Source organism: Geotrypetes seraphini, chromosome 3 (genome assembly GCF_902459505.1).
Source record: "Geotrypetes seraphini chromosome 3, aGeoSer1.1, whole genome shotgun sequence".
Classification (NCBI taxonomy): Eukaryota; Metazoa; Chordata; class Amphibia; order Gymnophiona; family Dermophiidae; genus Geotrypetes; species Geotrypetes seraphini.
In genome coordinates this window covers 390855593-390873105 of record NC_047086.1, presented here as the reverse complement: position 1 = coordinate 390873105, position 17513 = coordinate 390855593, and the positions used below count along the sequence as shown (strand labels likewise).

At 43.8% G+C, this 17513-nt stretch overlaps 1 protein-coding gene across 3 annotated transcripts in view; it reads left to right on the top strand.

The window, feature by feature from the left end:
• Positions 1-17513, top strand: part of EML4 (EMAP like 4) — a 401831-nt gene that overhangs the window by 321665 nt on the left and 62653 nt on the right. The window lies entirely within an intron of this gene.

Genomic DNA, 17513 nt, shown 5'->3' with positions numbered 1-17513 from the left:
TCTACTTCCCTTTCATCTGTGCTTTTCACATCGAGAGACACAGCACATAAGAAAACTTAGAAGCACAGATAGTCTTCCCCTTCTAGGCTTGGCATTGCGTCCTTCCAAGCATTGACTTCTTCGATGCATAGTAAGTATTCCACCCAGCTGATTCCTCCTTGTAGGCATACCTCAACATCGAGGTCTTCCATGCCCTAACACATGATACAGCCGACTTCTTCCATGCCGATGTCTCTTCTAGTACCATCACCATATCTCCAGGAGGAGATTCAGGCTGTACTTAGACAAGATCTTTCGAGGCTATTGCAATCACAGTCTTCACAGGCATTGTTGGTTTCCATGCCTGACTCAGACCAATCAGAGGATGCATCAAAGCATTGATTGAGGATGAAGTCACTCCTGTCGGACATTGAAACAATGTAGATGTGTTGTCATTAAATGCTATACAATATGTCCTATCATTAAGAAAGGACACAAACCAGTTCAGAACAGTGCCATCAATTCCAATTGATCTTAATCTGTTCATCAAAATTAAATGATTAACAGTATCAAATGCAACGGAAGGGCCAGATTCTATAAATGACGTCTAAAGCTTAGGCGTCATTTAGTTGTCCAGCATCTAAGCGCATCTGTATTGTTAGGCGTCCTTTGCAGAATCTTCTTTTAGGTGTTACATAGATGTCCTAATAACGTCTATTATCCCAGGACAAGCAGGCAGCATATTCTTGACTGATGGGTGACGGCACCGACGGAGCCCCGGTACGGACACTTTTAGAGTGATTGCACTCTAAGAACTTGGAAAGTTCTAGAGACCGCACCGCGCATGCGCGAGTGCCTTCCCGCCCGACCCCGACGCGCGGTCCCTCAGTTTCTTAGTTTCTTAGTTTCCGCGGAGCTAAGAAGTCGCATTTTCAACGGCTGTTGAAAAATTTTTTCATTCGCCTTCCCGCTCGCGTAAACTTTTTCGGGTTCTTTTTGCCCTTCCATTTTTCTTTTTTAAAAAAAAAAAAAAAAAAATTTTTTCTCTTATTTTGTCGAGTTTTCTTGATTTGACCCGGCGGGGCCTACTGCCATTATCGAGGCCTCGGCCTTCGATTTGGCAGAAGCCGTTTTTCCGTTCATGCCCCCTCAGCCCGGGTTCAAGAAGTGCCAGCGGTGTGCACGGCCTATTTCCCTAACAGACCCGCACAACTGGTGCCTTCAGTGTCTGGGTCCGGAACATCAGGCCTCTACCTGCACCCGCTGTGCCACTTTGAAAAAGCGGACTCTCAAGAATCGAGAGATACAGCAGAGACTGCTTTTCGGCACCGACATGTCCGATCCCGCGTCTTCGGCGCCGGTCTCGGTACCTGTTTCGTCGGCACCCACCTCATCGACGCCACGCGATACCGCGTCGGCGTCGCAGCATGCAGGTAAGCCGGCTAAGAAGCCTTCCCCGCTGGAACGTCCTCCGGTCTCCATTGCAGAGAGTCCAATCCTGCCGACCGTGAGGCGCCAGCGGAAGCGCTCCGCCCCTATTGAGGTGAGTCCCTCGACATCGGGCTCCTCATCTCCGGGGCGTCGAGCGGCACCGCAGGTACCGCAGAAGAAAAAAGCGGTACCGGTGCCCTCCCTTGATGATCGCATTGCGGCCATCTTGCAGGTACAGCTGAAGGAACAGCTCAAACAACTCCTTCCAGCTCTCCTGACACCGAGCCCTCCGGTGTCGGTCCCCACTGAGCAACCGGTACCGATCGTGGAACAGTCTGTATTGTCACCATCCACTCCTTCGGTACCGGTACACTTGGCCTCATCGGCATCGATGCCTGTCCTCGCACCGGAGCCCAGGTCTCATCACCAATCGGTTCAGACATCGGCTCCGGTGCGACCGATAACATCGCCCGGTACCGCGTCGGTGAGGTCGGGTAAGTCGGAACAGAAGTCCCGACACCGAGAACCATCCACCCCTGAGTCTCGGGACCATGGTCCCCATGTTTGAGACCCTGATCTGTGGGGCGACTCTGAGGAACCTCTTCAGTCAGAAGGTGAGTGTTCATCAGAGGAAGACGAGCCTGTTCTGCAGGATATTTCCTCCAAACCTGATTCCACCTCTTTCTCTTCTTTTTTAAGAGATATGTGTGAATCTCTTTCCATTCCTTTGGAGGCTGAGTCTAAAAAGTCCAAAGCTTTTTTGGACGCTCTTGATTTTGACCAGCCTCCAAAGGAATTCTTGAAACTCCCTTTACATGACATCCTGAGGGAGACCTTTTACAAGAATCTGGAGACTCCTCTTACTATCCCGGGAGCTCCTCGCAAATTGGATTCCCTTTATAAAGTAATCCCCATTCCTGGTTTTGATAAACCACAGCTCTCTCATGAGTCTCTTCTTGTAGAATCCACCCTCAAGAAGTCCTTGGGAGCTAGTGTCTATGCCTCTGTCCCTCCTGGCAGAGAGGGTAAAGCCATGGACAAATTCGGTAAGCGACTTTACCAGAATGCGATGCTTGCTAATCGTTCTGGTAACTATGCTTTTCATTTTTCGTTTTATTTGAAGCATCTCCTTACCACCATGGCTTCCTTTGAGCAGTACCTTCCTGTGGGAAATCGTGAGGCTTTCCATCAGTGCTCTTCAGCTCTTTTCCAGCTCAGAAAATTCATGGTAAGGTCTATATATGACACTTTTGAGCTTACCTCTAGAGCAACAGCCATATCTGTAGCCATGCGCCGTTTGGCTTGGCTCAGAGTCTCTGAGCTTGATGTTAATCATCAAGACCGGTTGGCTAATGCCCCATGTTTAGGGGATGAGCTGTTCGGAGATTCTATGGACTCAACGACCCAGAAGCTCTCGGCTCATTAAACCCGCTGGGATACCCTTCTTAAGACTAAGAAGAAACCTCCACCTTCACGACCATTCAGACAGCAAACGGCCTATCAGCGGCGTTTTGTGGCTCGCCCCTTGTAGCCTTCCACTCAGCAACCTAGGAGGCAGCGGCAACAGCAGCGGCAAACACCTAGGCCTCAGCAGCAACAACCAGCTAAGCAGCCTCCTCCACAAAAATCGACTCAGCCCTTTTGACTTGATACTCGAGGGCATAGCCAGCGTTCAACCATCTCCTCTCCTCCCTCAACCGATAGGAGGACGACTGTCTTTCTTTCTCAGCCGGTGGGAAGTTATCACTTCGGACCAGTGGGTCCTCAACATCATCCGCCACGGCTACTCTCTCAACTTTCACACCCTTCCGGGCCAAAGTCTACCAAAAGAGTCTGCTTTGCACACTCCTCAATCTGCCCTCCTTTGTCAGGAGGTTCAGTCCCTCCTGCTTCTGAACGCCATAGAGGAAGTTCCTCTGGACCAAAGAGGGCAAGGATTCTACTCCCGGTATTTTCTAGTCCCCAAGAAAACAGGAGACCTCAGACCTATTCTAGATCTGCGAGATCTCAACAAATGTTTGGTCAAAGAAAAATTCAAGATGCTATCTCTAGCTACGCTTTATCCTCTCCTCGATCACAACGACTGGCTATGCTCTCTCGATCTCAAAGAGGCCTACACTCACATTCCAATTCATCCGGCCTCCAGACAGTACCTTTGCTTCATGATCAATCACTGTCATTACCAATACAGAGTGCTCCCCTTCGGTCTTGCCTCCTCTCCAAGAGTGTTCACAAAATGTCTGGTAGTGGTGGCAGCGTTTCTACGCTCCCACCACCTTCAGGTTTTTCCCTACCTGGACGATTGGTTAATCAAGGCCATTTCATCTCAGACTGTTCTTCTGGCCACCAACCAGACCATCTTTTTTCTACAACTACTGGGGTTCGAAATCAATCTACCCAAGTCTCACCTTCTGCCTACGCAGAGACTTCAATTCATTGGAGCGGTACTGGACACGGTCCAGATGAGAGCCTTCTTGCCGGACAACCGTCTTCACAACCTCCAATCGCTCTGTCAGCAGGTGCTGTCACAGCATTCCATTTCTGCAAAGCAGATGATGATTCTCTTGGGTCACATGGCCTCCACAGTTCATGTCACACCCCTGGCACGGCTTCACCTGTGCACTCCTCAATGGACCCTGGCTCTCCAGTGGTCTCAAGCGACAGACTCTTGCTCACGACACATATCTGTGACATCGTCTCTTCGTCAGTCTCTGCAATGGTGGTTGATATCCTCAAATCTCTCCAGGGGCCTTCTGTTCCATCTGCCTCCTCATCATCTGGTCATCACCACCGACGCCTCCCCTTATGCATGGGGAGCTCATCTGAACGAGTTCCAAACTCAGGGCCTTTGGACTCCTCAGGAAAAGAAGCATCACATCAATTTCCTGGAACTCAGGGCAATGTTCTATGCCCTCAAGGCCTTCCAACACCTTCTATTTCCTCAAGTCCTTCTAATTTGCACAGACAACCAGGTGGCTATGTACTACATCAACAAGCAAGGGGGAACAGGCTCTCGCCTCTTATGCCAGGAAGCCCAGAGAATCTGGTCTTGGGCGTCCTCGCGCCACTTATTCCTGAAAGCGATTTATATTCAGGGAGAACAGAACTTCTTAGCGGACAAGCTCAGCAGAGTTCTCCAACCCCACGAATGGACTCTCGATCCATCGACTCTGCAGTCCATCTTTGCACAATGGGGCACTCCTCAGGTGGACCTTTTTGCAGCTCCTCACAATCATCAGTTGCCCCAATTCTGCTCCAGACTTTACTCTCCTCACCGTCTGGCAGCGGATGCGTTTCTTCTGGATTGGTCCAATCTATTCCTTTATGCTTTCCCTCCTCTGCCTCTCATGCTTCGGACCTTGTTCAAACTAAAGAGGGAACGAGCCACCATGATCCTGATTGCTCCACGGTGGCCCAGACAGCATTGGTTCTCCCTTCTACTTCAACTCAGTTCCAGGGATCCATTTCTACTTCCACTGTTTCCATCTCTGCTTACACAGGATCAGGACACCCTCCTCCATCCCAACTTGCAGTCTTTACACCTGACAGCTTGGTATCTCTCGGGCTGACTTCAGCTGATCTTTTGTTATCTCAGCCTGTTCGCTCCATCCTGGACGCCTCCAGGAAACCAGCCACTCTACAATGTTACCATCAAAAGTGGACGAGATTTTCTTCTTGGTGCCTCCTACATCATCATGACCCCAAGTCTCTTGCAGTGGAACCTCTATTGGATTATCTACTTTCTCTGTCTACTTCTGGTCTCAAGTCTACTTCCATCAGAGTTCATCTCAGTGCCATTACGGCCTTTCATGAGCCGGTCCAGGGGAAACTCCTTTCAGCTCATCCCCTGGTCTCCAGATTCATGCGAGGTCTTTTCAATCTGAAACCACCTCTCAAAGCACCTCCAGTGATCTGGGATCTGAACGTGGTTCTTTCCGTCTTGATGAAGCCTCCATTTGAACCCTTGGCTACTGCCTCTTTCAAGTTTCTCACTTGGAAGGTACTTTTTCTTATTGCTCTCACCTCTGCCAGGAGGGTCAGTGAGCTCCATGCACTAGTTTCTGATCCACCTTTCACTGTCTTTCATCACGACAAGGTGGTTCTACGTACACATCCAAAGTTTCTCCCTAAGGTTGTTTCTGAGTTCCATCTCAACCAATCTATTGTACTACCTGTTTTTTTCCCTAAACCTCACTCTCATTCCGGGGAACAGGCTCTTCATACTTTGGACTGTAAGCGGGCTTTAGCTTACTATTTAGACCGTACTAAGCCCCACAGATCATCCCCCCAACTTTTTCTGTCCTTTGATCCTAATAAGTTGGGACGTCCTGTTTCTAAGCGTACGCTATCTAATTGGCTTGCTGCGTGCATTTCATTCTGCTATGCTCAGTCCGGACTGACACTGGAAGGTTCTGTCACGGCACATAGAATTAGAGCTATGGCAGCATCTGTAGCTTTCCTCCGTTCCACACCCATTGAGGAAATCTGCAAAGCTGCTACGTGGTCCTCAGTCCATACTTTTACATCTCATTATTGTCTGGATACTTTCTCCAGACGGGATGGACATTTCGGCCAATCTGTTTTGCAAAATTTGTTTTCCTAATGGCCAACCTTCCCTCCATCCCTCTTTTCGTTAGCTTGGAGGTCACCCATCAGTCAAGAATATGCTGCCTGCTTGTCCTGGGATAAAGCACAGTTACTTACCGTAACAGGTGTTATCCAGGGACAGCAGGCAGATATTCTTGCGTCCCACCCACCTCCCCGGGTTGGCTTCTTAGCTGGCTTATCTTAACTGAGGGACCGCGCGTCGGGGTCGGGCGGGAAGGCACTCGCGCATGCGCGGTGCGGTCTCTAGAACTTTCCAAGTTCTTAGAGTGCAATCACTCTAAAAGTGTCCGTACCGGGGCTCCGTCGGTGCCGTCACCCATCAGTCAAGAATATCTGCCTGCTGTCCCTGGATAACACCTGTTACGGTAAGTAACTGTGCTTAATGTTATCGTGTGTTAGTGTTATGATGTCATTAGAATGGCGATTTTATGCTGTTTTTTACATTAAAATTGTATGCAGTAAAATGCTGGCACCACTAATATATTTTATTTATTTATATACCACTTATATCCTATGTGGTATTTAAGTTTGGCTCCTTTATCATATTTCTCTTCTATTCCGGTTCACCAGGGTCACAAGGAGCAGTGGGGGATTTGAACCAACAACGTCAGGGTGCTATGGATGTAGCTCTAACCACCGCATCACACACTCTCAGATAGTCAACTGCATGTCAATTCCAAAGCCAAGCTTTTTTTATCCTCTTGATTTACAAGCAATCATTTCTCTAGGATAAATATCAAATATGTATCTTCAACATTTGTCCAGTTCCTCTTTTGGCCTCTATGTTCCTCAATCAAAGCACATGACATCCAGCTGAGGTTCTAAAGCAGCATATGGGCCACTATATCTCTCTTGTGAAGTAATAACTGTACAGAACCCTTGTTAATTTTTCAAGGCATTCTAGAATCAATGGAATTCCACAGTGCATGCTTACATTCTGCAATAGAATTGCTTGCCTCTGTTTTTCCAAGATCTCCAACTAGGTTACATCTCTGAGACAGTGTCAAGAAGGATTGAGATGATGTAGTGAAAGCTCTGGGTGGTGTTGAATGTTGTGTTTCAGCGCAAATGGGTAGCATGATATTCACCAGTCTGCGCCTGTTGGGATTCTGTAAACCATGCAACTAAAATACACTTCTCCCTCGTCATTCGCGGGGGATACGGGCAGAGCCGGACCGCGAATGCCGAAAAACCTCAATTATCCGGCTCTGACCCACCCCCACCTCCCTGCCGCCTTCCCGACCTTACCTGGTGGTCTAGAGGGCTTTTGGGGCAGGAGCGATCTTCCTACGCTCCTGCCCCATGCAGATCGCCATCAGGAAATGGCTGTAGGGAGTTCCCGACGTAGTCTCGAGAGACTACGTGAACTCCCAGCAGCCATTTCCTCATGGCGATCTGCACGGGGCAGGAGCATAAGAAGATCGCTCCTGCCCCGAAAGCCCTCTAGACCACCAGGTAAGGCCGGGAAGACGGCAGGGAGGAAAAAAAGATGGATTTTTTTTTTACATGAAGACTGTTTTTTTTATTTTCCCCCTCCCCAGAAAAAAATCGCGATTATATGAAACCGCGAGTGCAGGAACCGCGAATGGGGAGGGGGAAGTGTATGTTCAGTTGGTTTGCAGATTGATTGATATATTGATATTTATTAACTGCCTTTATGAAGAGATTCACCCAAGGCAGTGTACAGTAGGTATAATTCAACATAAAACTTAACAATTTTGTTAACAGCATAACAGTAGTAAAGAGATCAAATATAAACATAAATACAATGAATGCGGCAGAGTTAAAATCAGTAAATTTGAAACTTAATAATAGGACTACCATGAAAAGTTTCAAAACTGTACTTATTACTAGCACTGAAATTCAAATGAGAGATCTAATACTTTTGAAGCATCTTTTAACCACAAAGCAGAGCATTCAAATAACATAGATATGACACTAATGTTTTTCTATAATACAGCTTATCCTATAACCTATGGCTCTGAACGTTAGATTTTGCATGTTCTTAAGTACTCCAGAGGAAGCCTGCTTGGCTTTTGAATTAATTAAGCTGAAGTACTGTTGTATGAAGAGAAAAAAAAGTGCTGATGTATTTAGGATGTGATAAATTACTTTGACCTCTGGAGGATGACTAGGAAGAAATATTAGGGTTTTTGTCAAAACAGTGCATTAAAGGAGATTATTTATGAGGTGTCCTTAAAAGAAAACAGGTATCCATCATAATGTGAAACGTTTGAAACTTTAAAGAATTTTCTTTCTGTGCATACAAAATGCTTGGTTTCTGTCAGAAAGCTTTAAGGATGAAAAAAAATTGGCAAATTTTGCTGCACAGTTTTTCTCTAAATGTTGAGCTATAGTCTTACCAGTCAAGAATCAACTGTTTGCTTTTCTAGTAGCTTGAGAAATCATTTGTCTTTTCTGCTTTTCCTATGGGTGTGTGAAAGTTCCAGAAATCAAATCCAGATGTACACCAGCACTGTGGCTTGTTAGCAGGTCATTCTGTCTGTTGGAAAATTAGTATGAACAGATGATAAGATAATTATCAGATGTAAACATCCTCTTTGGCTATGGGAAAATGCTACTGGAGCTCCTACGTAGTGTTGTTGGCTGACAAGGGGAAGAAATTGGGCTTTTTACAATGCTTTAATTACATTCGGGGTTTGGGGGGTTGTTGTACTTATAACTGTTTATGGTCAAACAGTAACAATAGAGCAGGGGTGTCGAATGTCGGTCCTCGAGGGCCGCAATCCAGTCGGGGTTTCAGGATTTCCCCAATATGCATGAGATCTATTTGCATGCACTGCTTTCATTGTATGCTAATAGATCTCATGCGTATTCATTGGAGAAATCCTTAAAACCCGACTGGATTGCGGCCCTCGAGGATCGACATTTGACACCCCTGCAATGGAGTCAAGCCAGTATGGCCAGGAGAAATAGATAGGTACAAAAGGAAGTGGGAACGGACAATGAACACTCCACTGAAGATCACTGATGTAAAACCAACTTGTTTATTTCATAAAAGGACACAAGCAGAAGCTGTGGACCCGACACAGCACTGTGTTTCGGCATCTGAGAAACGCCTGCATCAGGGGTCACTGTGGTGTATATGTTCACAGATGACAGGTCTGGGATAAAACAAAGCTCGGTCCAACTGACATGCCAGAGTAACCAAAATCACTAAAAAGCTATGGAAGCATGTTCAAAAAGATATCACCTTTTTTTCCCCTTTGTTTTATTTTATTTCTACATATTACTGAATTTCTGCTAAAAATTTGTATCCGAACCATTTATTGGAGTAATCTATTTACCATATAAACTATTGTGCAGGGTCATAACCGCGTAACTTGTAATCACAGTACAAAAAAAGCAGAAGAACAGAAAGAGTCCTCCCCCCCCCAGGACTACTTTACAATCCCTGGTGGTCTAGTTGCATAGTCAGAGGAGGAGCAATGCTTCAATTGTAGCAGCCATTTTGAGAGCAGAGCTGGGATGGGCAGAGATAACTGGGGACCGCCTCCTCCCTAACCACACCCCCAAACTACCAAGGATTGTAAGGTACCACCAGGGAGGCCTAAGGATGGTGGGGCATCTGGAAGGAAGGACATCGCCTATAAGAGGGGAGGGAGGGAGACAAATGGAACAGAGTACAATTTTTTTATTGCAGGTATTAGAATTTAATAATACTCTATATTTAAATCTCTTTTAATCTAAAAGAGGGATTCATTTTTATTTGTAATTACACTTTTTGATAGGAAAAATATTTGGTGAGGCACCATCAGGGAACCTAAGTTTGGTGGGACATCTGGGTGTAGGGACATCGCCTATTAGAGGGGAGGGAGGGAGACAAATGGAACAAAGCACAAATTTTTATATTGCAGGTATTAGAATTTAATAATACTATACTCTATATTTAAATCCCTTTTAATCTAAAAGAGGGATTAGTTTTTATTTGTAACTTATTACACTTTCTGATAGAAAAAATATTTGATAAGGTACTGAAAAGGATTCAGGTCCCAATTCCTGCCCCATACTTTCTCTGTCTCTGTCATTTGTAAGTCAGGTACCTGGGGACACATCTTAAAGACCAGAAATCGTCTTCCAAAACATGTCCAAAGTTTATTATGAGTTTCACATCTTTTATACGAATCAGGTTTGCCAGCATGTGTCAGCATGTGACGTAAATACAAACCATATATGGAAGGTCACATGAAACTTTAAACACATCAGCATTTTTCCTATCTGGAGATTGAAGTCCAAAGAGGGTCAGAAAAAGCCTTAACCAGCAGAGCTTCTAATCTAAATCTGTCTGTAAATACGGCTTAACAAAACAATTGAATTCACTTCACTACAACTCTGTTTAAACATTCATGTCAAAGAAAGAAAGACAAACATAGATGTCCTTGTACCATCTTCAAAGAAGGGAAAGATAAACAGGGCCTACCTTTGCATCTTTAAACAACATATGCCTAAGGACACTTACTAAAGTTCTGATACGTGTCCGTTCAATTCCCCTCTTACGTCATGTAAATGACGTCATAAATACACAGCATGAGCTGGAAGGGAGTGATACTCTAGATATGTCTCTCAAGGAGGGGTTTTTTAGGAGCTGTAATACGAATAACACAGTACATGAGCAGTCAAGACAAGAGTGCAAATAATAAGAGATTATAACAATTACCCAACCCTGCATTCAACTAAAGTGCTGATCCCAAGAATTAGATAAATCAGAGTTACATTTGAACTCAGCAAAGAGGTCTGCTAATTTCTGAATGTCCATAGGAGGACCTATATTGTCAGAAAGAAAAGTACAACAGCATAAAATACTGAGGAGAATTTAACAGAATTCTCAGCTAGAATCATATCTAGGGCCATATGATTTTGAGAACCATCTGAGAAGTGGAGCCTAATTGATCAGTAATACCTTGCAAGGCGTCCCTAGAATAGTTCACAAAGCGTTGCTGATTATAATAATTTTAACTAATCCGATCAACATTCTTATTAATAGTAATAAAGGGAATAAGGAACTCAAACCCAGCCTTAACCTGAGCTCGGGCCTTAAAGTCATCTGGGACCCCTCTTGGGACCCCTATAGCATCTTATGTATACATGTGATCAGATTTATATCAAGACAAATAAAAGGAAAAACCATGTGAATAGGAAGGATGCCTTTCAGAAAAATATGCAGGAGCATAGTAACCTTAACTAAAGTGCACTGGCCTATCCACTGGCTGGGTAGCTTAACAGGGAGCCAAAAGTCTCCATAAAGCCAGTAAATATCAAATCTGATGCAGCAACAATGGGGCATACCTATGAGCCAAGACAGAACAATAACCTGGGGGTAAATTACCTACAAAACTACCCTGTGTCAGATTAGAAACATGACATGTGTAATTGCCCTTATAGATGGTAACGGCAATATCAAGCTTTTGCTGTCCTGGCAACAAAGGGTATTTAGAACACTGCAGTGCACAAAGGGGATAGGTAAATAACCCAAAAAAGCATGGTTGGATACCAGGAGGGAGGTCCAGAGGTACGGTTCCTAGATGGGGTCTAGCTTGAGCACATATGTAACAATTACTCTTATTATGTTGATCAGCAGTGAATTTCATCCATTCTAACCAAAGGTTACGTTCTGAAAACCCTACCTTAACAGCCACAATATCTTCAAAAGTGGGATTGGCAATAGCCATCATGTCAGTAAGTTTATTGAATGTAGGGGCCAGTGGGTTAGTATTTTTTGGGGCCCCCACAAAATGGCGGGAGAGGATGAGTGGAGGTAGATAGATCCCATAAGAAAACTGATGGGTCGGATAGCTAGACCCACCCTTAAACCACATGTCCATAATGTACATACCTTCATCAGTAGGTCTAGGGTTGTCAATAGTAAGAGAAAGCTTAATAATTTGTGCAGGAACACTTTTCCTATAACAGTGTCCAACCTTATGAAGGGTCATACAAGTAAGCAGTGATTTACCATTTTGGTTCACTGTTTTTCAGGGTATTTTCTAGTTTATAAACCCAGTCAGTATCAATATTCCACCCTACCACTCCCCAGAATGCACACTTAACCCCCCAACGTGAGTCAGTAACATATATATATATATATGTCTTTAGTTTTAGGAATCTCTGAGGACCAATGGCACAGCCTTGGGATATCAATTGATGAACAGTCCACAATGTCACAATACTCAAAGGAGAAGGTGGCAACTTGCACACTGCTGGAATTATACCAAAGGGTAGCATCGGTCTTTTCTGGATTCCAATTGAAGGACAGCCTTTGCGAGGGAGTAGTCCAGCTTGATATCGTGTTCGCAAAGAGGTGTCGGGGGTGCTGTTTACAGCAGGAGTGTCATTTACAGATGGGTATGGGCAGAAAGTGTCGTGAACCCAGATCACATCATCCCTGTAGACCCAGTTAGAAATGATCCATACAGGGAGAAAAACTAGCAGCAGCGGTGCCAGTAAGAGAATGATAAAGTTGGTAGAATGCTGCAATGAGATCATTATGTTGTTCCACTGGAGGAGGTGAAATCTGCGCAGGGAAGACTTGCTTCTGGGGTTTTAGGTTAACCCTCTTCAAGCGACTTGCGTGGATCCAAACAGGAAACTCCTCAGTGAGTGCAGCGGGCCTGGTCACAGCGATCACAGTAGTGGGAAGGCCAAAGGGGAAATCCATCTGCTTCCGATCCTTGGAAAGCTGCTGGATAATCACCAGGCTGGAAAAAATGGGTAGGAATCTGTGGAGAGAAAGGAGAAGTGCAAGACACGTTTCTTTGAACAAGCCCTAATATTTCAATTAGCTTTTAGACGTATTCCTCCTGTATCAAGGGAAAATCTACCCATGGGGCGGGGAAAGGTCATCCCGTGAGAATCTCAAAGGGAGAGCAGCCAGATGTCTGTGCATACAGAAAGAGATACTTGAAAAGAGATGCTTGGAAAGCATTCCAAATATCATTCAGCAGCTGTACTCCAATGTGATCCAAATAAGAGATAGAAAACAAGAGAAACCATGTTGCCTGCACTGAATGTGGCAACATGTAACAATACCAATTCATTCACTTAGCATAGCCATGGCAAAAGAGAGACAATACTCACTTGCTTAAGGTTCTTAATTGAACAATCCAAAAAGATATGTTTTTGTGTGCTGCATATAACTATTATGCACTTCAGAGAGACCATACTGATGTACTGAATGTATTCAGAAATGTATGGATCATATGTAGGGAACACCACGAAATAAACGCTGCATAAAATAAAGCTTTTTCTTATAACCCCTAACTAAACTATATTCAGAATATAAAAGCTAAAAGTAAAAGAACATTGCGCAGTTAGGCTAGTAAAAAGTGGAAAAAGAGCTCTAGAAATGGCCAATATTATGTATCCTGGGGTACCCACTAAACTAAAACAAGTAGACATGACACAGACAAAACATAAAGTTTTTAAGCGTGGAGCTATTACTCCATCTGTCAAGTGTGCAGGGCTGAATTTAACTCTGCAAATAAACACATTGATATAAAAAAAACCAAAACTACAAATAATGTATATCATAACCATCTCATATTTGAAAAAAGGCATAAAGCTAATGTCTCTTTGGAGCGTCTCTATCTCTGCAGTGATAAAGAGGACCCGTGGAAAACATTAGAAATATCTGTGCCAAAACGGATCTGGGATGGCTATGTATAAATCCGGAAAAAACATTTTAAATTAGCGACATCCTAATTTCAGCTAAAACAATAGAAAGGAATTGTATTTTCCAATTTATTTTCAATTCACAACCATGCCAGCTGTAATTATTGAGCTATATATATCTCTGTATCAAGGAGCAAAAGGTCAAGAATGAAGATATCACTAGCAAGAAGTTAAAATGTCGAGCGAGCACTACGATAACCAATACCATGATATTGGGCAATGAATAAGGAAGAGCTAGCAGCTGGTATCCAGGGTTTCCCCTCTTTGCACCAAAGTCCGTCTAAAAGGGCGGCTTTGGGCACCTGCCAAATGCCAGGCATCAAATTCAGAGGAAGCTGTGAAAAAAGAGAGGAAGAGAATCCTGTTCACCCGTGAGACCCAAAAGCCCATTTAAAAGAAGGGCTTGAACATCGTGAAGAGTGTGAAGGGTAATGGGGTGACCTAGGGTCAGAGAAGTAACCATCTCTACCACCATAGCACAAGCAGCCAGGGCTTTCTTGAACAGGAGTGACTATAAAAAAAAGGCAACAGAGCGTAACTTACCGCCATGTTCTCCCTTCATGGTGTTACAATAGTCCCAAACAAAGAGATAAAACATGTGGGCATAAGCAGGAAAACCCAAACTTGAGCTAGAAACCAAAGCACATCTTAAATGTCCAACATTTCATAAGTCCATCTGATAAGAGCAGTCATTTCAGAAACCAGGGTCTGTCTCAAATCTGGTCATAGAAGGAACAAGCAGAGATCCATTGGCGGCAGTGACCAATCATAGCAAGAAAAGAAGCATGTCTTTCTTGGTAGCTGGGCGGGGCAGACCCAGAATAGCAGCAATGCAGAAAGTGCAGATTTTCCTCTGACCATGAGACAGGACAAAACCCAGGTATTTCACTTCAGATTTACACCAGTGCAGTTTATTTCGTGACACCTTGTGACCACACACAGACAACCATTATAAAAGGTGCAAACTATCAGCCTGACAGGTCTCCTGAATTATGGAACACAAAAAGTTGTACAAAATAAGAATAGGACCATGAAGGGCAGTGCATGACTTTGTAGAATAGCCTGAAGGACATTCCACACTAGGTATACTGTTGCTTAAAGGTGAAAGCAAAAAAAGAGCTGAAAAGCCTCACCAACCGGGACTAAAATAAAACATTCTTTAGGACAATGACAGAAAAAATCATTGGCTGCCGATGGAATGGTGGAAGAAACATAAGTGCAATGAGAATTACCAAAACTCTAACAGCCCTAATAATGCCATCAGCTTTGACAACAAGAGCGATGGGCGTATTATAAGAAGAGATGGTGGTTTTGATAATGCCGGAGAAAAGTCAAGAGACAAGCAGTGGAATCTCACCTTACTGCTTGATAAAACCAAGAATGAGTAACTTCAAAGAAGCACTATAGGGGGTCAGTGGAAGCCCAAACAGAGAAGTCTGGGGGAAGGGACAAAAACATTCATGCACAGACCCTGATAATGAAAGCAAAGAACAGATTAGCTTTGCTCTGCACAAGAAAGAAAACCTCTAAAACGGAATTTTTTTAAACGCACAAAATTAGTCAGGATCAAAAGGAAGACAAGAAATAGTGCTTGTGTACAAACTACAAGGGAAAGATCTTAGACTGATTCAAACAGCGCTTTCAATTCATTCCACATAACAGCATGTCCTACCTCAGTATTAAACATTGGTGACACAGAAAGATGGGAGCTGAAGGAAAAATGTCATACACACACACAGCCGTACAAGTCTCATTTGTCTAGGAGTAAGTGCCTTTATGACTCATTACAAAACCCAATATAACAATGCAAAAATATTCGCTTATCTTACCTTATAAGCGAGGTACAGTAATAAGAGACAATAAAATCTTATACTCTATAAAAGTTTTAACCTTACAAATGACAGAGTGGGCAGGGGGGTTCTATAAATAATTTCATTCTTTCCGAAAGAATGGCAGCTGCTTATATTTATGAGGGGCGCTTACCGAAAGTACCCCGAGATTTTTCCCAAAAAAACTCCATAATAGAACCCAAAGCTTGAACTTAAAATAAAGGGTGGGTACAGGTCACCACTACCCAGTGAGTATTAAAGAACAGAAAAAATTCAGAAATACTCACAAAATACCGGTGATATCATCTGCCCATCGCGGACAAGCCCCCAACTGAAAAGGATTCAGGTCCCAATTCCTGCCCCATACTTTCTCTGTCTCTGTCATTTGTAAGTCAGGTACCTGGGGACACATCTTAAAGACCAGAAATCGTCTTCCAAAACATGTCCAAAGTTTATTATGAGTTTCACATCTTTTATACGAATCAGGTTTGCCAGCATGTGTCAGCATGTGACGTAAATACAAACCATATATGGAAGGTCACATGAAACTTTAAACACATCAGCATTTTTCCTATCTGGAGATTGAAGTCCAAAGAGGGTCAGAAAAAGCCTTAACCAGCAGAGCTTCTAATCTAAATCTGTCTGTAAATACGGCTTAACAAAACAATTGAATTCACTTTACTACAACTCTGTTTAAACATTCATGTCAAAGAAAGAAAGACAAACATAGATGTCCTTGTACCATCTTCAAAGAAGGGAAAGATAAACAGGGCCTACCTTTGCATCTTTAAACAACATATGCCTAAGGACACTTACTAAAGTTCTGATACGTGTCCGTTCAGGTACCACCAGGGAGGCCTATGGAAGATTAGATTAGATTAAACTAATGGCTCCTTTTACTAAGCTGCGTTAGGGCTTTAACGCGCGGAATAGCATTGAGCTGGCATTAGTTCTAGCTGCGTAGCGCGCGATAATTTCCTGTGTGCGCTAAAAACACTAGCGCACCTTAGTAAAAGGAGCCGTAAGTTTGGTGGGACATCTGGGAGAAGAGACATCACCTATTAGAAGAGAGGGAGGGAGACAAATGGAACAAAGCACAAATTTTTATATTGTATATTTAAATCCCTTTTAATCTAACAGAGGGATTAGTGTTTATTTGTAACTTATTACACATTTTGATAGGAAAAAATATCTGGTATAACCAAAGAAGATTACAATGCAATCAGGCTGTGAAATGACTAGGTGCTAGCTGACTGCTAGACTTTGGAAAATTAGGGTTTGACCAGAAACACAAGTATTAGACCTCCAGCATGCGTGATTTGGGTCATGGAGAGGCAGCAAGTGCTGTCCCTTGCCTTCTCCTGGCCTGTTGATCATCAGACAGGACTCCTGGTGCTTGGGAGGAGAAGAGCTTCCTGTACCCTGTTTGTGCTGGAGTGCAACCTGTGAGAGAGCAGTGGAGGAGGGGCAAGTAAAAAAGAGAGGGAGAGTTCAAAAAGGAAGAGAGGAAAGGTGGATGATACAGGAACCCTTCATGGCTAAGGAGGGTTAAAATGAGTCCTGGGCACAAAGGAGAGGAGCCCAAGGAAAGTAGAGATAAGTTATTTAGGGAAAGGAAGAGAACCAAGAGGTGTTGATGAGAGTGGAAGGTCAGGTGGACAAAGATGACGCGTTTAGGAGAGAAAGGAAATGGAACACTATACTTGTGATTGTGCTGGTGATTCATGGCACTGACGTACATGCCATAACTTCCCTCCTGTGTGAAAGCCTGGCATGCTTTGTTTTGGGTGGTTGTTGTTGGTTTTTTTTTAAATCTTTATTAAGTTTTCAAAGCCAACAAAAAGTGCAAAACAATATACATACAAATAATAATAATCAAATAAGTACCTATAATCAGTTTCATACAACAATAACAGCACCCCCCCCAACCAACATTTTCATCAGGGAATAAAATCACACAAAAGATATATCACCCCC